Below are 22,811 nucleotides of genomic sequence, written 5' to 3' on the forward strand. Positions count from 1 at the left end.
CCCATCTTTTCAATGCAATTTTAATAACTACCTTATTCAATAACTACTGACCTTCCTGTGTTACAGCAATAAATGGAATTTAAAGACTTCTAAATGAAACAAAAAATTTTAATAAGCAAATCAGAAGGATGCAATCTACACTCTCCTCCCAAATTTCTCTTTTAAAAATTGAATCATTTGTTAATGATCTCATTTTACTCCACTGCATTTCTTATGGCAAATACAATGTACAAAAACCAGAATCAATTCCATGAGCTACTTTTGCCATTGTAGAAAAACTGATCTCATGGCCAATCCATATGTATACATTTTATAAGAATCACTAAAGTATAACAAAAGCTTTATCTTTTGATCATAATACATGTCAGGCACTTTCTAAGCATTTTATTAACATCACATTTATCTCTCACAAAAAATTGTTTGGTAGGTATTATGATTGATCCCATTGCCTAGGTGAGAAGATAAAAGACTTAGAGAAGCTGATGGCCAATCCAAAGTCACATGTCAACAATCAAGGGGTGGAGCTAGGATTCCTAATCACAGTCTGCTTTGTCTTAGAGGACCTATGTTGTAGATTCAGCCCTTTTGATATTTTATTTAAAGACAGATCTCACTAAGTTGCTTAGGGTCATGACCCTTCTGCCTCAGCCTCCTGTATCACTGGGATTACAGGCGTACACCACCACGCCCAGCTCAACATGCTTCTTAATCCATCTTTTCAGTGCAATTCTAATAACTGTTTTATTCAGTAACTGCTGACCTTCCTATGTTAGAGCAATGAATAGAATGGCTGAAAATATCATCTAAACCCAAAGATAAACTGATATGAGATAAGTTTGACATTTGATTTGCACAACTCTATGGTATAACCAACCCAGACAGAAATGATTCAAAAACTACTTCAAGGCGTCATCTCTTTGGGCCTGAGTCTTGATTCTCCTGAGTAGATAAAATACACTCTAACTGAAGAAGAAGGAGGAAAGAGAAGTTAAAAGAAGAATTAGAAAACTTGAACCCATAGGAATGAGCTATGGTTTCTCATTTTCTCTCTTCCTGGTGTTCTGGGGCCTGACTGACTGAGCAGGGACTGTCCCTCCCAGGGTTAGTTAATTCCTAGGAATATCAGACTACTAGGAACAGCTCTCCTGATGCCGGCCTGCTGGCATTACTCAGACCACCCAGTCCCAAGCCTGCTCACCCTGCCTTGCCCATTCCTTGTGCCAAAACCATGAAACAAGCTGTCGCCATGTCTTTCCTCCACTCTCTCTGAATTCTGACCCCATTTCTGCCTCAAATTGGGCATAACTTCCATGTTTCAAAGGTGACAGATATTCTAGCTATCTATTCCCTGTGAGCTTCACAGTCAGGTTAGTTCAGAGTTCAAAAAAGTATTAAATTGAAACAAAGATGTTGTAGTGAGAAAAAGTTTCTATTTGTAGGATTAAAATAATGGCTCATGCAAGTTTATGTTAGTGATTTGGAATTCTTTTCAGCGGCAGATTTATCATTAATAATTGAAAGAGAAAAAAGAAAACTTTCCAGCTGGGGTAGGCATAGCCTTTATCTGCTTTTAAAGACAGTAAATATGGAATACTAATTCATCAGTCAAGAACTAAGGCAAAATTTAACAAAGAAATTTGTCTCAAACTCACCAGTAGGTGTCACTGTTTAAATGTATTGGTAACGTTTTCCCACAGAGTTCTGTATAAAAAGCCCAATACAAAATAAACAATTTCGAGTAACTTACAACCTGTTCAAACCCACAAAGAGAACGCTCACAAGTCCCCACGCTTAGCTTGTAATTCGAAGTAGTAATTTAAGTTCTTATTAATTGTTAAATTATTAGAAAGTCATGATAAGCTTATAGTCATTTACCAATAAATGACTCAAATTTAATTTCAAGACATTTGCTATATTTTAAGACTTTTAAAAAAAATGTGTATATAAAGACCCTAGTGTAAAAGGTCTACTAGGAAACAATGCTGGGTTTTTAAGGAGGAAGCGAGAAAACGACGGAACTCGGTCTAATTGTTTATTGACTAAATGAAACAATCCCCCGCCCCAAATATTGTTTGCCCCTTAACGTGCTGTTCCTAACCCCGCCCCGCAACCCCAGTTCGTGAGGACAGACCTCTGCATCCGAGGACGTGGAGCTTTCAGAAATGTCAACGTTATGAAGAGACTGAGGGTCCGACCCACACCGAAGAAGCCGAAAGGAAGCGACAGGTAAATGCGACACATTCTGAACAGGAGCCTGTGCGGTGCGGAACAGTAGGGCGACACCTGGGAAGGGAGGGGACCTGCGGGTCATCAGTGTTAGTGTCCTAATTTTAAAAGTTGTACGGGGGCCTCTAGTCAGTGTCTGACTCTCCAGCGACTCGAGGGTAGAAAGTTCTTTGCACTGTAAGTGCAGTTTTGTTGCAAGTCTCAGATGATTTTGATTTTTAAATTTTTGGGAAAAAAAAAAAAAAAAAGGAAAAGGAAAACGAGGTCACGCAGCTCTTCTTTTAAATTTCGAAGTCTGCAAGTTGGAGTGCATTTGAGAGCGGTGGTGCCCCAGGTCTCTGCCTTCTAGGAGTTCATTGAAAAGTTGTGTGCACACAATCAATTGTGGCGGCGATGGGGGAAAAAAGCAAACGGAGATGCCTTCTGACTTCTGGGCAGAGGCCGTTTCTGAGTCGCGCTGCCGATCACAACCGGGCCCCACCCTGCGGCGGGGACTGGGCCGGGCGGTGCCGGCGCCCCAGCTCAGTCGCTTTCCGGGGGGAAGCGGGCTTTGAAGTGCTCTCGGTAGGGTGTGCGCTGCCTTCAGCCAGAAGGCAGAATTCTCAATTGGAGGCGTCGGGCGCGTGGTGAGATTCGTATTTGGAAAATAAAATTTATCAAAAGGGAAAGAAAAAGCTAACCTACCAGGAGTGGGGTTCGAACCCACGCGGACATATGTCCATTGGATCTTAAGTCCAACGCCTTAACCACTCGGCCATCCTGGTGCAGGCGAGGGCTTTCTCCTCGGCTCTTCCTACAAGGCGTACCCACCGCGCTCCCGCACCCACCCTTCCGAGTGGCGCCGCGCCTCCGCCACCGCTCGCAGCTCTCCCCGCCCGGGCTGGATAGGCCTCCCTGCTTTTGCCTCCGTTTCCCGCCGCCAGAGCTCTTTGTCGCCCCAGGCCCACCGCGGCAGCGAGGGCAACTGCAGCCGAGCGGGCGCGCTCTCGGCTGGGGCGCCGGCGACACTAGGCGGGCGGTTGGTTGAGAGCAGGGCTCGGGCTCCGCCACGTTTGCTTTCAGTTTCGAGGTGCGCGGGCTCCGGAAACAAACCCACTAGCAAACTTCTGCCTTCCTAAGATGGTGTTTTGGAGGCGCTGGGCTGGTGGCGTGGGGACTGAGCCCAGAGGTCTGCGTTTACTTTGTTTTATTCTAAATCGATAGAATGAGATTCAAGGAATGAGTTGCAAGGGCGGCAGCAGAGTTCTTGGTTCCCTGCACCGGTAGGCAGCCTTTCTTTCCTCTTAGCAGGTGTCACAAATCACACGGACAGAAAACTTTGTAGGATTTGTGTGTTTTCTGCCCCACGCACGTGCAGACGAGTGTAATCTGCCCAGTTTCCCTCCTGGATGGCCGCAAGCTCCATACCCATCTCAGCCTCAACTGCAGATGCAGTGCGGTGGCTTCCTTTTGTTCCCATGTTCCTACTGTGCACTTGGACGTCCATGTTCCCCTATCTTAACTTGGTCAGCAGTGCTCACTGAAATATAAGAGACCTCCTAGACCTGCTGCCTGCATTTCAAGGAACATCATAGAGCTTTGCCACCAATCTGGCTATCACATCCTGCGTGATCAATGGCAATACGCTGTTGAATTTGTGTGTGTAATGTACACATACACATGCACACATACATATATACACACACATGCACATTGAGATGGGGAGGTCCTCACTTTCTTACCCAGGCCGGCCTGGATCTCACCGTCCTTCTGCCTCAACCCACCCAGTAACTAGGATTACAGGCATGTAGAAATATGTCCAGATTGGATGATATTTTTGTTTAATCACAGACTTAGTTTCAAACAAACTCCTGGTGTAAAACAGTTCTGAACAACACAACCGCATCACAGGGCACATCTTAGAAGTGCATCTTCTAATGCCTCCAGATTGTGTTGGAGTATTCTGGCCCCAGTCTTGGGATGGGCCTAGAACACAAGTTAATTTAATCAAAACCACAGGTAGTTTTGAACTACTGAGAGACAGAAGATGTCAATCTGCCACACAAGCAGAGAGTATCACAACATGGGATATCTCCCATCCCACATGCTGTTCTTCCAGCATGATTTGACACTTGTCTAATTAATGGGTGGGCAGGTGGGGTACTGTGTTCTTGCTCCCTGAATCTAGAAAGACTTCATTGGAAGCAAAGTGATGCCCTGTGACTTCCAAGCCTAGTTCTTGAGTTGGTGTAGTTGGCTGTGTTCTATTGGGACGCCCATTCTTGGAACCTAGCCACCATGCTGTGGGAAGCCCAAGTAGCTGCGTGCAGTTGTTTAGCTGATAGTCCTTAGCCAACAACCAGTAATAACTGCTGCAAATGCCAGTGAACAAGGCTTTAGATGATTTCAGCTCCTCCCATTGTGACACCCCCTCAACCTTTGAATCATTCTAACTAGATACCCAGCTATCATAGAACAGAGTCAGGTTGTCCCACTGAACTCTTTTTCAATTCCTGATTGACAGAATCTCTGGGTATTATAAAATCATTACTGTTTTGCACCACTGTTTATGTGTCTGTTTTAAGTGAAGCAAGAGATAATAAAATTCTGAAACTGATAGTGGGAACAGTGCAATGAAGCACTAGGAGCACTTAGTCAAGACAGGCTGAGAACAAAGCCAACAAGGGACAGCGGAGCCCTGAGATGGAGAAAGTTCAAGGTCTGAGTCATTTTGGGTATCACCTCCTCCATTCTTACTACAGACTGGATTTTGAGCCAGGTTGCTTTCTTCCAAATCTACATTTTATGTGGGGTGTTTGGGTGGAAGAATAGATGTCCCATCCCTGGTCCTAGCTGCAAGGAGCTTAGGAAGCAAAGTTCTGCCTTCTGACTCAGGAAGCAGTCCTCAAAATGGAGGAAATTCCCCACCACAGGAAAAGGGTATTCGAAATTTTGCTGGTATGACAAATAGCCATTAGGGCATTGGAACAAAGTATGAAAAGCACTGTGCAGTGGCATTTGTTATGGCTGGCAATATTAGAGAGTAATGACAATATTAAGACCAATTTTGTAACATCAAAATGACTTCATGTTTAGAAAAGTGCTTTTGACATACTTTTTGCAGACAAATGCTTCACACTATTCAACCTATTCTTCACTGCGTATGTGTGCTTATTTAAATCATGATATTCTGTATACTTTCTGTGGTGATTTAAGAAATATGTCCTTAAAGGCTTTGAGATCCTCTCTTCACCTCTTGAGGGTGTATGAGAGCTGTTGACTCATTTCTAAAGGATAGAATACAATGGAAATGATGTATGCAACCTTGGAGACCAGCTGATCATCAAAAGGCACAGTGGCTGCCATATTGGTTGCTTTCTCTTAGATCATTCCCTCAGGAGGAAGCCCGCTGTTCCGTCATGAGCAACCCCCTGGAGAGGTCCCTAGTCAGCCACCAGCAAGGAATGGAGGTCTCCATGAGTGAGTTTAGAGATGACTCTTGAGCTCAGTCAAACTTTCAAATGACTGCAGCCCTCTCTGAAGACTTGACTGCAACCTCAGGAGACATCCCGAGCCAGGACCACCCAGCTAGTACCGATGCCCTGAACTTCAGAAACTATATAGAGTAATGAATGTTTGCTGTTTTAGGCTGCTAGGTTTATGTGAATTTTTCCTGTGGCTAGAGATAACTAATACACATCCTAGCCAAAGGTAGTTTCTCTAGTATTGGTAATGTATTCATAAGCCTATATATTATTTCTACACATTTATTTTAAAAGTACTATCTTGCTGATCTCCTGGATAACATTCAACTTTCCTTCTTCCATTTGTTTTCAATCTCCTGAATGGATTGCCCCATACTTTCCAAGTCTACTATTCATTTACTTTTAGTGTTCTCTAGAATCCCCTGTAATGTGGCTTCTGTTATCACTCTTTCATATGTTTATTTTTCCAGAATGAAAATATCTTTACGAAAATAGATTCAAGTTGTAAAAGTGGTATGAAGTTCAAACAATACGTAGAACTGAATACAGTGAAATGTGAAATCTCACGGTCCCTACAATCTCAGTCACACTTATTTGAAATCCTTGTCCCTTGAAGATACTAAAGCAATTTCTGCCTCTCTTCACTTTTTCCTGTTCCTACTTTTCTCTACCTTCTAGAGCCCCCTAAATCCTCTCTTGCCACCACACATAAAATGGTACAGTTAATGAGTACATATAAGCTACACTTATGAATATGAAGGTACAGAACTCAGGAAGCTTCAAAGCAGACAAGTGTGCTTTTCACTCTGTGTGACCTTGTTTTATTGTAATAAAAAGTTAAGGTAGGTGATGTCCTTAGAAATGTTATTTTGATATGATCTTGCAATATGTATAATTAGAAAAGTGAGAGATTACACTCTATGTATGAGCTATTGAAATGTATAAATGCATTCGACTCTCATGTACAACTAATTAGAACAAATAAAATTTAAAAAAATTTTAAAAAGCATTAAAAAAAGAAGCAGCAGGGGAAAAAAAGAAGTGTTATTCTTGGTAACAGGAATTTTCATTGACGTACTTAAATTTAAAAACAATTTTTTTAGATTTTGATGGACCTTTATTTTACTCATTTATTTATATGTGGTGTTGGGAATCAAACCCAGTGCCTCACACATGCTAGGCAAGTGCTCTATCACTGAGCCACAACCCCAGCCCTAGTATTTGAATTTTCATGTCAATTTTTTTATACATATCTTATACAGGAAGCAAAATATAAACTAACCTTTTTGTCCATAATTAAGAGTTGTCATGTCAGCAGTGATTTTTCTGAATTATAGATAAAACAAGAGGCAGCAATATAAATTATAAATATATAAAAGTATTATTTAAAACATCAAATGAATGGACTTAGTTCCAATTCTGATTTTTTTTTTCTAGCTGTGTAAGTGATTTTCTTAACTTCTTTAGGTCTCAGTTTTCCTCATCTGTTAAGTGGGGGATAAAAGTACCTACCTCAGAGAAATGTAAGAATTTAGTACAACAGTGCACATAAGATAACTAGCTGGGTCGTGGCAGGAGGCGGACTCCTGATTGGCCAGTGTTGCTGCTTATCTAGCAGTCCCTCCCCACCCTTCTTCTTTTTTTTTTTTTTTTTTTTAACTTTTTTTAGTTATCAACGGATTTTTAAAATTTTATTTATTTATATGTACTGCTGAGTATCAAAGAAGCCAGGGCCTCACACATGCCAGGCAAGCACTCAACCACTGAGCCACAACTCCAGCCCCCTACCCTTCTTGCTGCAGGGATTCTTATTTGCTTCCGGCAGAAGGCAGAGGCTCCCTGATTTCTGGGAAGGTGGATGCTTCCCCATCCCTGAGAATGAATCATTAGCAAACTAAACCAGTACTTGTCGTCTCATCTCTTATCAATATGTGGTGCTGGGGTTTGGGAAGCCAGAGTGGTTCATGATCCAGTTTGGTCAATGAGATTTTGGAAAGTGGACTGGGAATTCTGAGAAAAACTTTCTTTCTGAATTAAAGAAAACAGAACCTTTGGAAGTGAAAATGTCATGCAATTCCTTCTTTTTTTTCTTCCTGTCTTAAATGGGATCATATGATGGTGAAATTCTTGGAACTATGTTCCAAGAATTCTTGGGTGAGTGGGTGGGGGACCCAAGCCTATGGGTAATAAGGAGCTAACACCCAAAGATGTCAGAATGGTAAGTCAGAAGGAGATTTGCCTTTAAAGACTGTATTGTGTCCCAGCCAACCCCCTACTTCCAGTTTTATACTGAATAATGAACATCATGTCTTTAAATGTAAGGCATTGATGTTTGTGGTTCTCCATCAATTGCTTGAAGATCACCTAGGAGTTTGTTGGAAACACTAATTCTCTGGCCCCACACCAAGTTTCTGAATCTGCATCCCAGAGTTTGGTGATTCTGAAGCATGCTTAAGTTTTAGGGTCCCGCCACCCTGGTTAACAGCAGGGGTCAGCCAAAGACAATCCTAGTTGAGTGTTCATGAAAATATGTGTAGACTAGATGAAGAATTCCCAAGTGTTTTCTAGAAGGTGGTTCCTTGACTGAGTCTTTGTCTTTTTTTTTGTTGTTGTTAGTTTCTGTTATTAACTTCACTTCTTATCATGTACTTCTTTCCACTAAGCAACCCTATCTCCAGAAGGTACACTTGCAGTCTTTCTGCATGTGTGTATCAATTATGTTTTGCATATATTTATTTTTCATCTATTTTAAATACATAAATTATATGTGGAACCCTGAGCTGTCTTCCCCTAAGTTGTGTTCTTGTCTTTGATGGAATCTTCATTTTCACTTTACTAGAAATCTTTTACTTCCTAGCATCATTCTCATACCCTTGGATTTCGACATTAGCTAAATCTCCATGTTACTTTTAAACCCATTGGTCACATCAATTACAGTCTCAAAAAAAATGACGACACCATACATTTTCAGAATATTATCTCCAAGTAACCTTAATGCTTGGATAAATTTTCTCCTATCAAAGTGAGAATGGGAAGCCATCTGTTGCTTACACAGGGAGCTACTAAAATATTCGGATGCTCTTTTAGATCCCTGAGCATGCTCTTCTTCTGGATTCCAAAGAACACAGTTGGTGGCTGAGCCTGTGTGATGTCAATCAATGTCACATGTGGCAAGACTCTTTCAGGCAGCTCTAGGTCCTCTCAGATAGATGCAATAAAGAGTTACAAGGTTTCTGGGGATATGGACAAGGGGCAGGGAGGATGGAGTCTTTGCATTGCATTGAGCCTTCTATCTGCCAGCTATGGAGGCCCCAACTACAATCATGCTCTGCTCAATGACATTTTGGTCAATGGGGGATAGCATAAGCGACTGTGGTCTTATAAGATTATAATGGAGCTGAAAAGTTCCTAGGGCCTAGTGATGGCATAACTGTGCTAACTATACACTATACACGTTTGTGGTCATCCATCTCATTTTTACTGTGTCTCTTGATTGCTCGTTGAGTGATTTGCCCACACTCTATAGGTTTGTGGAGGTGCACTCTGTAGTGTTGACAATGAGAGATTGCTCAACATTGCATCTCTCAGGACATTCCTGGTCCTCATGCCACACATGACTGTAGAGACGTCCACGTGGGAATTTGGCCAAAGACACTCAGCTTGCTTTCAACAGGGCTCTTTCCTCCTTCCTCTCCCTTCTTTTGCTTTCCAGTTCTGTCAAAGACAATTTTTGCTTTATTGAGCAATGTCTCAGCATTACTTTACTGTGAGTGATACTTTACCTGTATTGTCTTACTTAATTTATCTAATTTTTCCCATTTCAGTTTTAGTTATTTTTTAAGTGTTCTACCTCAATCTTATTTTCCTTATTTCATCTTTATTTATATTTCTTAAACATATTAACTTGGCATCTTTTTGAAATTCTGTATATTTCTTGCTCCGTTTAGAATGTTTGTTCCTAATTTCTGTTCATGTTTTTAATTTTTTTAAAATATTTTGTAGCTTTTCTTGTCATTGGTTGTGTGGATCAGACCCAGGGCCTCATCCGGGGCTGGGGGCAGGTTCTCTACCTCTGAGCTATACCTTCAGCCCCATTCTATAGTTTTAAATTTCCTTGATCTTAAATCAAATTACCTTATAATAGTTCACTTTTCATTCCATTTATACTTAAACTATTTTTAATTTCAGTATTTCATGTTTTCATAATGTTCTCCATTGTTTAAGCAATTTTACTTTAAATTTGTCTTTCTTCCTTAGTTTATTTTGCTTAATGCTTTTGGCTAGTAAGCAAATGACCTTGGGAAGTGGCAGGGAAGAAAGTCCACATCCTCTGTCCCCACGACTCCACACCAAGGAGGCAGGGTCTTCCTGCAACAGCTCAGGATGGGGGCTTAGACTAAATGGGTTAGATAATCAAGGGCAGAGTAAACTTAGAAAACGTCTAACAAGTGTACATTCAGATTACATATCATACATGTGCTCGTCTACTACTACACAGCTGTTATCACCAAACATGGACATGTCTGAAAGTGAAAAAGCAAGCTATTCAAAAATCATGCTGGGACAACAGGCCTACAAGAAGCTGGTCCCAGGCAACGTACGTGTGTATAAGAGATCTGTCTGCAAGTTAGGATCAAAATTAATATCAACTCTGTAGATGATAGAATGAATGAATGACCATTAAGATGAGGGGTTATTTAAATATAAATATAAATATAAATCCACTTTCTTGTTGGGTCAATGAGGCAAATCCAGACAGGAAATTGTGTTGCCTTTATAGTTAAAGTGTCTGGTTTGCATTTTAGCTTACTTAAGCACTTATAGCACACAGATGTTAGCTTTTCTGGTATTATTTAATTGTATTTGATTCTGGAGGAAAGGATGGAACCGAAGATCATTCTAATCTTTTGCCTCTAGATAACTGGCAGATTAATGATTCCATTAAGCAAAGGCGGTCCTAAAGGTGAAGAACAGAACGCTGAGTTTGAGGAGTCTGTGGGGCATTTAAGAGGGGAGGTCAAGTAGATGATAGGATAGAGAAATCGAGCCCAGACAACATAGGCTTTAGGTTAGATCTTTGGATACAGATTATTGAGTGAACAGCTCAGGCAAATGACCCAGGTGTCACATGGTGCAGGCAGGAAGCACAGGCAGAGGGCAGCCCAGGATGATACCCATGTGACACCCCCATGGCATGTGTGGATGGGTCCCAGCTGGATGCATGATGAACTGACCCCAGATCCTCAAAACCAATCTTTTTCAAAGGTGAGATTGTGAGTGGTCCCTTAAACAGAGGAAGATGCGTCTGGCTAGAGGGCTAACTGGTCCAGGACGTTGCCTGCCCATCCTGACAGCAGGTGAGGATCTTGGGTGATGCTGAGACAGTGTGCTAGTTTGATGGTGTCATCCAAACTAAGGAGAACTGCTTAGTCATCCGTCATCGGTCTTCTGCTCACCAAGTTTAGGAAACTATCACCCTAAGGCAGCAACACCTTGGATGGATGAGGTTACCTGAAAAGAAGAGTTAAATGCAGAATTGGCCATTTCATGCATCCAATAGTGCGCAAACGCATTTGAGTTCGTGAAAAACATAGAGGTAAACTTGTATTTTTATGCTGCTGAGCACTGGAGAGCATTAAAATGTCCCTTTGCCTTTTCCTTGTACCTCCACCATCTGATGATTTACTGCTGTGAGGTGTGCAGGTGTTGCTCAGGGCGGGGCCAGTGCTGCCAGCTGAGCCCACGCAGGGCAGGTGGGCCTTTGGCACTTCACAGCTTCTTTCTCCTGTCAAATGAATCTGAAGGGTTGCTAATGTAAATCTGAATGTATGAATATTCCTTTTCGTCATTTATTTTAATAAAGTCTAAGGTGGAATTCAATCACTCAGCAGCTATTTAATATATCTTTAATTCCATTTGAAGTAGAAGCTACAGTATTTATTTTGTTTTGAAGAGTTGCTGATAGTTTTGAAGATGAAAAAAAGGTTTGAAAATTTTGTCCTAAATAAAAAAGCAAACCTAGGTAAGAAAAAAATTGGACTAAATGAAATTAATACCATCATTCTCTCCAGTTCTATCTGTTAGAAGATAAAGCAACAGGAACACAGTAAAGGAATAACATTTATATTTTATCAGACCGTAAAAATGGCAGGCCTTTAATTTTTTTTTTTTACAAAAAAGACAAAGGAAAATAAATTAATGTGCAAATGAATATAAAAGCTTTGAGTTAGAATCTATGAATGCCTTTAAATATTAAACAGAATTTCCAAAGTTTTTGTTCTACTTACCATAGATTTATACCATAGATTATCATCACATATAATTTTATCAAATTACTTACAGGGCATACACAGGAAAGAAAGAAAACCTACCAATTTCTAATTATAACCATTGTCCCCCTTGACATGACCTACCAAGTCATCCTTTGTGATTTCCATTTATTGGTACACAGATGAAAATACATTGAGTTAGTTCGCAGGAAGATCTACTTTTAGTGTTTTCAGCTTCCCCTTTGGAAGCCTTGGTCTACCACAGCCAGGCTTGCTGGTTCCTACCCTGTCCTCCTGGGGTTTCAGGGTTCTCTTGCTTTCTGACCTACTTCCTACATGGGAACAGTCCTTCTTTCTTCTTTCTTCCTTCCTTCCTTCCTTCCTCACTTCCTCCCAATCCTTTCCTTTTTTTTTTTTTTTTTTGCTTCTGTAATTTAAATTCATTCATATCACTAGATTATTCCTTCCCCCCAATTTTTTAAGCCTTCTGATGCAGCCCCGCCCCCCCCCCCTCAGTGCGGGGGCTGGAACCCAGGGCCCCATGCCTGCTCTCAGTCTCTCATCCAGAAGGAGAGGATTCCTGCTGGCCATTGCCACATCATTCTGCCAGTGCGTTTTTAACATAGCCCTGGAATCCGCCTTGGTGAGAAGAGAGGCAACTTTTTCTAATAAGGCTGTGGTTTCCTTTTGGAAATGAGAACTTGCTGCAAAGTCATTTCAAATATTGATAATGGCCAATGAGGGGAGACTAGGGTGAAAGCCCTCCTCCCAGTGGGTGTGGCGTCAGAACAGGTGATTTCTTTCATCTCCCAGTTGGCTCCCTCCTCCCAGGTGCATGTTCTAACATCTTGCCACTAGGCTGCATTTCTTGTTTGACAGGTTCCTTCCTTGAACAAAGTTGGGTGAAGACTGTGAAGACGGACTCTTACCACATCTCTGCCCTTTTAAGGGGGCATTAGCCCAGGGTAAACCACAGGGCAAGGCAAAAGAATGAACTAGTCAAACATTCCTACTGGCAAGAGAAATTCCTGTCTTAGTCATGTGGAGGCTAAGTAATTTCTTTTTATCTAGGGGTGACATTCCTTGTATGTGCTCTCTACACCCTGGAGATCCAGTGCTCAATTTGGTTAGAAACAGGGTTTTCAAAGACTTGCAGCCCTGGCTGCTGGCTGCAGAGCGGCATCTGGTGCCAGACAGCAGATCTGCCTGGCCAGGGAAAGAGCCTGGGGCCTCAAAGCCCAGCTGAGCCCGCAGTGCCGAGCAAGGGCAGGCTAGCGCTCACCATTCTCTCCTTGATCTTCAGCTTCTTCGGGGAAGAGACAGCCTTGCACTTATTTATCTGCACAGTATGCAGGCAGTGAAGTGTCTCTGTGTTGAATTAGCATATGGATCCCTAAGCAGTCTATGGGGGGACGGTACCCTGATACAGTCACAGGAACGGCTGGTGGCATCTCAGGCTGTCCTCACACAGAGTGACTTAAGTGACCAAGGACGTGTTAGGACCAAAGGCCAAAGCCGCCACCCTGACATGCGGCATTTTATGATTCCGAACAGGTAGGAAAATAGTGTGCACAAATTAAATCTCTTTTTCTGGGTGCTGGGGATCTAGTCCAGGGCCTTGCACATGTAAAGTATGTGTCTTAACACTAAGTGACACGCCCAGCCCCCAAAACCTTTTCAAAATTTTTTCATTTCATTGGAAGGATAAAAAGAGGGAAAAATCACTTCCAGATTAAGTGTATTTTTACAACTTTATCTGCACACACCCTGAGTTTTGTGCCTTTCCTAAGCTATTTCTTTTAGGCTCTGCCTCACAGCGCTGAATCCCAGCCTCTGTTCCCAGGCTTTGTCCCCAGGCTTGCTTGTGCCTTCAATCTCTGTACTCAGCCTTTTCAGACCACCCATTTTCCTGAATGATCTGTGCTGTGATTTGACTAGTCTGTCCCCACCAGAACTCACCTCAGGGCTTGGTTTCCCAGGGAGGCGGTGTCAGGAGGTGGGGCTTAGTGGGTGGAGTGGAACCCTTGGGAATAGATTGATGTCTTTCTTACAGCAATGAATTTCCAGCTCACTGGAAATTTGGTCAGTGGATTATTCAATGGAAATTCATTCACTAGATTAGTTATCACCTCGGTGGTTTGTTATAAAACACATGGCCTCCCCTGTCCCCTTTCTTTTTGCACGCACTTTGCTGGCTTCCCTTCCACCTTTCCACCATGCATGGAAGAGCAGAAGACACTTACCAGAAGCTGAGAAGATGCCAGCACCAGATTTTGTACTTCCAGTCTCCAGAACTATGAACTACATAAACCTCCTTCCTTTATAAATCACCCAGTCTCAGATATTCTGTTATAGCAACAGAAAATGGGCAAAGACTGTCTGCCTCTCCCCAAGTAGCTTTTTCTCCTTTTCCTTATCTCGTCCCCTTGTGGAGACTGACTTCTTCTCCTAGAACACACCCCTACGCTTGGCCCAGTGCCCCAGAACAGATCCTCCATAAGAGGGCAGACTAGATATTGTGCTTTATGCTATAAAACTGACACCTTCACAAAGGTATTTAAAAATCACTTTTGTCAGAAAACACACTTCAAATATCTTTATTTCTGTATCAAGAACACAAATAACTTGAACATAGATTATATAAGAGATACTATGCAAAGTGCTAAGATCAAAAACCAAATAAGACGCTATTTACGGTCCTCAAAAATCACAAAGCAGCTTAATAGAGGAAGCACCCTAGCATGGTGAAGATGGGTTCATTGCTGGTCCTGGGAAGACAACTGCCACAGCTGTGGCTGCCACAGCAGAAAGGGCAAGGGGTAGGGCTGTGCTCTGAAATCCATGCATTTCCACTGAGTCCATGCCCCCCAGTAATGACTGAGCAGCAGGGACACTAAGCCACTGGGAGACAGTGGGCACCTGTGTGGTGACCTGGACTCAAGCACTTGTTGATGGCAGTCTAGAACTCCTTTACTCTACTTTCTCTCTCTGGTTTCTTCACTGGGGCCTGTCCTGTGTTGGAATTGGACACCATGTTTAGCCCAACCTGGATTCCCAGTTCCCCTCACAGGCATTTACCTTAATAAAATTGTTGCACCTCAACTTCCTCCTGGGGTCTGCTTCACAGAAGACCTTAACAGCAGGGCCACAACCAGAAAATGGTCCAGGGGGAAATAGCTGGCCAAAATAGCCAGAGATGAATAAAAAGAGAGTGTGCAATGAGATGTGTCAGGGTGAGGCCGAAAGCAAACAGGGCTTGAATCCCGTAGGGCCTTGGCCAGCCTCTCTAAGGAGTTGGGATTTTATCCCAACAGCAACGGGCAGCCACCACAGAGTCTTAAGCAGATGATCTCACTATTCACAGTAGTGAAAAGTGGAAGCCACCCAAATGTCCACTGACGGAAGAATGGATAGACAAAACATGGCCTGTATATGTAGAATGGAATATTACTCTTAGAAAGGAAGGGAATTCTGACACGTGATACCAGGTGCATGAACCTTGAGGGCATTTTACTAACTGAAACAAGTCAGACACAAAAGGACAAACAGTGTTTGATTCCCCTTCAGTGAGGTAACGGAGTAGTCAAGCTCAAGAGACAGAAAGGATGCCAGGGCATGAGGAGTTACTGTCTGATGCATGTAAGTGGTTCCAACTTACCGTGGCTCAGCTTCTGATACTTTGATTTTACAGTGGGTTTATATTCATTTGCATTCAGCAGAAATCACACTGAATTTGAATCTTTTCCTGGACTCAGGATGCCAGGCAGTGGCAGGGAGCTACATCTCCCAGCAGGCCGCACGATCACCAGAGCCAAACAACCCAACTCTATGGTGGGCCAGGTTGCTCAGCTATGATGTTTAGAGAAGATGCAGATTAAATTCTTCCTCAACGTACGGTGTTTCAGTTCACAGTGAGGTTATTGGGACAGAGTCCCATCATAATTTGAAGTGCATCTGTGTAGAGTTTCAGTTTTGCAGGAGGAAAAATGAGTTCTGGATATTGGTTGTTCAACACGATGAATGTACTGAATGCCATGGAACGTCACACTTAAAAACAGTTAAGATGATAAACTGTGTTATGCACATTTCACCTCAGTTTAAAACAACAACATAGTGACAACAACAACAACAAAACACAGTGACTCTACTACGGTATAGAGAGTGGACTGCAGGGGCCACAGCTAGAGGTCAGGCGGAAGCTGCCATGCAGTCGTAATTACAGTAATGGTGGCGAGAGGAAGATTGACCTGAGTGAGTGGTGGTGGGAGGCAGAGCCCACAGGAATCTTAGGAGAGGAGAGGAGGGGAGGGAGGAGGCTATAGCAGGTGCGCTGGTTTGGTCAGTGGGGTAAGAACTAACAACACTGCCGTTGGCAAGGCAGGGAACAGGAGAAGCCGAGGAGAGGGGAGGATGGTGTGGGGGGTTCTTTAGATTTAGATAGATGATAGATAAGTTGAGTGTGTGTAATTACTTATATATACATATATACTCTTGTCTGCTGTTATTTTTTATTTACTTTATTTTTCATTGCTAAGGATCAAATTCAGACTCTTGCACACTAAGCAAGTATTCCATCTCTGAGCTATCCCCCCTCCCCACGTACTCTGTTGTTTTTACTCACTATTGAATATTGTTGGATGCTAGGATACAGAGCAAGGGATGTATCTTGAGAGTTGGCTGTAGGCCAGGTGTGGTGGTGAATGCGTGTAATCCCAGCAACCATGGAGAGCAGTGATTTGAATCATGGTCTTTCTGACTCCCTTGTGGCTGTGCTTGTTCTGGGAACTGCTTGTGCAAAAGTGCAGGTCAAGACGGCCCAGTTGCTATGGTGACACTGGCCCAAGAAAATTTTGCCAAGTTATTGTTATCAGCCAGGACCTTGAGTTTAGGCACCAACTCCCAGGGATAGAGATTTCTGAGTGTAACAAGATGACCCTAATGTCTCGTCAGTCTTACATCCTTTGGGTTGCCTACTTTGCTGAAACTTTCCCACAAATAACCTTTTGATGAAACCTATAATAAACATGCTGAGCTAGCTCTGATCACTGCTTCTATATCAGAGAGCAGTGTCCCACTTGGTCCCACCTTTTTCTCTCTTTGTGTGTCTGTTTGTCTTTTTTTCATCCTCCATCGCCCCTCATCCTATATCTCCTTAATTAACAACCATGGTGAGAGAGATGAGCGAGCTGAGCAAGCAACTCAGGAGGCTGAGGCAGGAGGATTACAGGTTTGAGGCCACTCTCAACTCGGTGAGGCCTTAAGCAATTTAGCAAGACCCTGTCTCAAAATAAAAAATGAAAAAGGGGCTAGGGATGTGGCTCAGAGGTTAAACACTCCTGTGTTAAATTCCTTGTTTTAGTCAGCTTTTTCACCACTATGACTAAAAGATCTGACCAGAACAACTGTAGAGGAGGACTCATAGTTTCAGAGGTCATGGTCCATAGACAGAGGTCCTTGGGGCTCAAGGTGAGACTGAACATCATGGAAGAAGAGTATGGTGGAGGGAGCAGCTCACATGATGATCAGGTGGCAGGGAGAGAGACTCCACTGGCCAAGTACAAATGCCAAAGCCATGCCCTCAATGCCTCACCGCCTCCAGCCACACCCCACCCGTCTCCAGTTACCACTCAGTTAATTCCATCGGGGATTAATTCACTGATTAGTGAAGACTCACAGAGCAATCACTTCTTCTCTGAACCCTCTCACACTGTCTCACTCAGTCAACTTTTGGGGGACCTCACACTCAAACCATAACATTTCACCCCTGGCCCCCCAAATCTCGCACTCATCTCGTTGCAGGAAACAGACCGGTTGAGGAACAGCAAGCACCACTTGGAGAGGAGAACTCCAAACTTTATTTTCCCAGTGGGCCTAGAGGAAAACATAACTCCAAATTCTGAGCCCCCATCCACTTTCTCACAATATTTATAGTTTATTTTGTGTCATCTTAGACCCATCCTATCAATGGGACTTTTTTCCTCTTAAAAAAAAAAAAAAAAATTCCTAATCTGTGCAACTGAAGACCTTGTGCAGGGTCTCTAACATAAAGCTGCTCACAGAACAGATAAGAAACGGCCCTGTTCATGGGCCTCTGTTACATTTCAAGAGGGAGTCCTCAGATTCCTAGGGCAGTTATTTATAATCTAAAAGGTAGGGACCCAGGGTTAATTAGGTTTCCTGAAGAAAGGGCGAGAGCGGGAAGGGGAACTGACCCTTTTCCCAGGCATTGGCTTCTTACCATAATGTTTCTGTAATTTCATTTCACAACCAGGTCCGGTTTTGCCATCACAGTCTCACAATGCAAAATATCTTTGTCCATTTCCAAGAGTCTCCATGGTCTCAACAGTTCCAGTTGACCTGAAAGTTCAAGTCCAAAGTCTCTGAGATTCTGGGCAAGCTGGCATAGTGAGCACTTGTAAAAATCAAGTGATTTACAAGTATCCAATATATAAAGGTACAGAGTAAACATTTCCATTCAGAAAAATAGGGACATAGAAATAAGGGGGAGACCAAAGCAAGACTGAGATTCAGCTGGGCAAACAAGTCCTGTAGTTCCACGATCATCATCTGCGGCATAATGGCATGGTGATGTTTGGTCTAAAGGGCTTGTGTAGCTCCGCCCTGTGGCCTTGTTGGTGGCAGCCTGAGTGGGCTTTCTGTTGGCTCGTCTCAGCTCGATTCCTCTGGTAGTCTTCCTCAGCAGACGTTCCACAGTATTGGCGTTTCTTAATCTCCAGGGTCTCCACTGCAGCTTCGGCTTCCCCCTCACATCTCCAAGCATGGCCCTCTCAGGGGGTGCCTGCAGGGACTTTGTGTGGCCTCCCAGGCCTTCCTTTGAAATCTTAGGTAGAAGCCTTCATGACCCCCTACCTCTAACTTCCTGCATTCCTGCAGGAATAGCACCATGTGGTTGATGCCAAGGTCTACCACCATCTTGAGCAGTAGCCAAGCCTCCAGGGACCCTGGGTGCAGCAGCCTCTGAGTGATGCTCTGGGTGACAGAGCATGTTGAAAAAACTTCCCAGGCTCCTTGTGCAAGAAGGTCTTCTCAAGAGAAGTTTTACATTTACTTCCTTGAATCTGAGAGGGCATGAGGTCTTGCCAGCTCCTGAGATGCCCTCTAGCCAGCTTTCTCATTGTCTCCAGGGAAAGGGTTTATCATGTCTTTATGTCAGTGATGTCTCTAACAACTGTGACTTCCTTAGCTCCGGTTTTACTCCTGCCTTTCAAGTCCAAGTTTTTCGAATCTTTCTACTCTGCTTTCTGCTCCTGAATATCATAATAAACTTGGCTAAAAGCCTTCAGTAATACCCATGCCACTTCCTGAATGCTATGCTGCCTAGAAATTTCTTCCGCCTGATTAAGAAGTTCATCCCTTTTAACATCAACCTCACAGAAAGTCTTAGGTGTAGGCAAAATGCAGACAACTTCTCAGCCAGAACATAACAGCAATGGCCTCTAATCCTGATACAAGTGTTGAGGATCAATCATGATCTGGGTACATTCCACTACCACCTTGCATGTGTTGGAGATTGAACACCCGAGAAATGCCAAAGCAAGCACAAACAGTTTTATGTAAAGGATAGAACAGAGACGGGACAGCCTCTGCAGAGGAGTTGGAAGTTGGTGCCTGAAGAAGTGGGGGTGTTTTGCCCCTTTTATAAATTTTAGACATTCTTTTTTCTCATGCCCCCCTTCTCCCCTTATCTTGCCTACTTGACTAGTGACCAAAAGGTGGAGTGATCCAGGGGCAAGAATGAAGCTGCCCAGTGGTACAGGCAGGAAGGGAGCAGCCCAGAGGGCATTCATTAACAACTGCTTGCAGGGAGGAGCAATTCCTTGGAGGCACGTAACCTTGGCAACAGGTTGGAGGAGGGGGAAGGGCTCTGGAGGTATCAGCATTTGATTTCCTTTCCTTTCAAACTAGCCCCCATCTTCCCGACCCAATTATTCATTACCTACACTGACCTTCCTTTTGCTCCCCACCCCCAGTCCAATTACCAATAGTGTCCTCCTTTTCCCTAAACCCTCTGGAGCCCTGTCTTCACTGTCCATGATCCTATTGGCATTTTGGCCTTCTGAGCTCCCACCAGAACTGGCCATTAAGCTCCACTTACAATCTAAACCAGTTTCACCTTGCACAGCTAAACATCTCAAAATTCCTCCAAATAATTCCAAAATGCTCCAAAAACTTATGAACCATATTTCTCAGTACCAATTTCTACTTTAGCCAACTTTTTCACTGATTAAGAAGATCAGTGATTAAAAGATCTGACCAGAAAAATTGTAGAGGAGGAAAAGTTTATTTTGGGGCTCATGGTTTCAGAAGTCTCAGTCCATAGACAGCTGGTTCCATTCCTTGGGGGTTCAAGGGATGCTGAATATCGTGGCATCATGGAAGAAGAGTGTGGTAGAGTGAAGCAGCTCATAATGATCAGGCCGAGAGACTCCACTTGCCAAATATAAATATAAGCCCTAAAGCCACGCCCCCAGTGCCCCACCTCTTCCAGCCACACCTCACCTGCCTCCAGTTACCACTCAGTTAATCCTATCAAGAATTAATCCACTGATTAGCTTAAGGTTCTCACAGTCCAATCATTTCCCCTCTGAACATCTTGCATTATCTCACATATGAGCTTCTGGGGGACACTTCACATCTAAGCCATAATATCCCTGGTATTTAAAGGAAGGAAGCAAGGAAGGAAAGTACAGAAGGAAGAAGGGAAGAAAGGAAAGGGGAGGGAGAGAGAGAGAAAGAGAGAGCAGGCTATAGAACTACAAAAATATATGGATTAGAGCTGGGGGTATAGCTCAGTTGGTAGAGTGCTTGCTTCACAAGCATAAGACTCTGGGTTCAATCCCCAGCACTGCAAAAAATCAAAACAAACATATATATATATATATATATATATATATATATATATATATATATATGGATTAGGAAAAATAGAAGAAATCTAAGTAATGATTTTAGAGCCTTAAAGTTAAAACTTGGCAGAAAGTATACTGTATACTTTAGAAAAAACATGAAGAATTTTCAAATGATAATGTTGGGGACTTGTCACTCACTGTTGTTTTTTTTTTCCAGGATGTTACTGCTTGCAAATTATCCCATTGAGTCTCATTCAGAATATCAGTTCAGAACATCTTTCTTACTAGCAAACACACGACCTTTACAAAAGCTTCTAGTGTATAAAGACACTTGTCCATTCTTTATAACATGCGTTAGAATAAAGACTCTCAGTATTTATGTGATGATGGAGTTACATTCTAGATCTTGTTCATTTTACATTTCTAACAGCCCTTCTTTATTGATTATAATTATTTTCAATTCTGTTCTCAAATGTAAGTCAACTGTTAACTTTGATTATAACTGGATGTTTCAAACTATCATACGGATTACAAATTAATGGAGTGGATGCTGTAGTTGGGGATACTTCGCATATTTCAACAGAAAGTAGAAAAATATTTGATGGTAGATAATAGAATGCTGATATTTATTCCTAAAAAAACAAGACTATCATTGTTTTATTATTTTTAAGAAATACACAGTATTCAGTAGTTTATTGTCAAGATACAAACTTTTTATGGTAGAGTTGGAAAAATATTTGTATATGACATTGAAATTACTGTTTTTAAGTGTAAAGGTATTGGATAAAAAAAAAAAAGTACTGTTCTCTTTCCAAATTGTTATCTTGAAAAGTCACAAAATTACTCCTGTGATTTCATAGCCCAAATATTTTTGAGTGATCAGTCTTTAAAACATAAGTCATATTACGATGGACACCAAAATATCTTAGGTGAGCCCCTTTCCTGCTCAGGATATTTCTGGTGTTGTCATTTGTAATATATGACTTGGCCATGCTGTAAAGTTTGGCATTTGGCTAGTTGGAAGTAGTCACTGCCTATGTTAAAACCTTTAGAAGATTTCCACTTTCTACTATTTAGGGATCTGTTGTCCTTTTGATTGTTTCTTCCATGTCCTACACTAACTGACATTAGCATATGAAATCTGTAGAAACTCCACAAGGTTTTTTCTCACCCAGAGTCACCTTTCAGAGTTCACCAAGTGTGCCTCACAAGTGTGTCAACTCTGCAGCATCTCTTGGTGATGCTAAAGCATCCCTGCCAAGGAAAAAGCTGGCATTTCACCTGCTGCCTGGTTTGGCGGTCAGAGCCTAGGGGGTTGGGCAGAGTTTGGGCTGGGACAATGAAGCCTTCCCCGTGAGTCTATGATCTACCCTCCACAACCCAGAACTCCATCTGGGACTCTGACTCACATCTTGAGAAAAAATCAGGCGAAAGCACTTGCCAAACTGAACAGAATGACTCCCTTCTGTTTACCTTAACGTATTTCTTCTTCAGACAAAGGAGTACAATGAATTCAAATACCATCATGAAATATCACTGTTAAAAAATTTTTATCATTGTAGGAAAAAACTCTAATATTCAAAGAAGATAGGATCTTAGGTTCTTTATTCCATTTTGTTGAAGACTGTTAACAGAAGAATAAATTATTTTTTTTCCTCCAAACTTCATACCTGTTAATTTACTTGGGTCACTGACAGCTCTCTCAGTTGAAGAGAAAGTTCGTAACAATAAATGTAACACAATGTTTAACATGTGCCAGGCACTGTTTTCAATGCTTTTACATTTTCAGTCATTTACCTCTCATAACAGCTCTGTTAAGGTAGGTGCTAATATTCCCCTTGTACAGATGAGGAAACTGAGGCTTAAATAATGTGTCCAAGTCATACAGCTAGTATATGGCAGAGTCAGGCTTTAAACCTCAGCATGGACTCCATAAGCTGAAATCCTAACTAACATCATGTCACATCCGTGACTAACCAGGT

General features: G+C 42.4%; 1 long non-coding RNA gene across 1 annotated transcript; it reads left to right on the forward strand.

The window, feature by feature from the left end:
* The first annotated feature begins 2,003 nt into the window (after nt 1–2,003).
* Nucleotides 2,004–22,811, forward strand: LOC306665409. The gene is made up of 3 exons (XR_013765006.1): nt 2,004–2,226; nt 10,956–11,047; nt 21,047–22,811. It is a non-coding gene; the product is annotated as an uncharacterized lncRNA (long non-coding RNA).

This window comes from Sciurus vulgaris, assembly GCF_902686455.1.
Source record: "Sciurus vulgaris genome assembly, chromosome: 7".
Taxonomy (NCBI): Eukaryota; Metazoa; Chordata; class Mammalia; order Rodentia; family Sciuridae; genus Sciurus; species Sciurus vulgaris.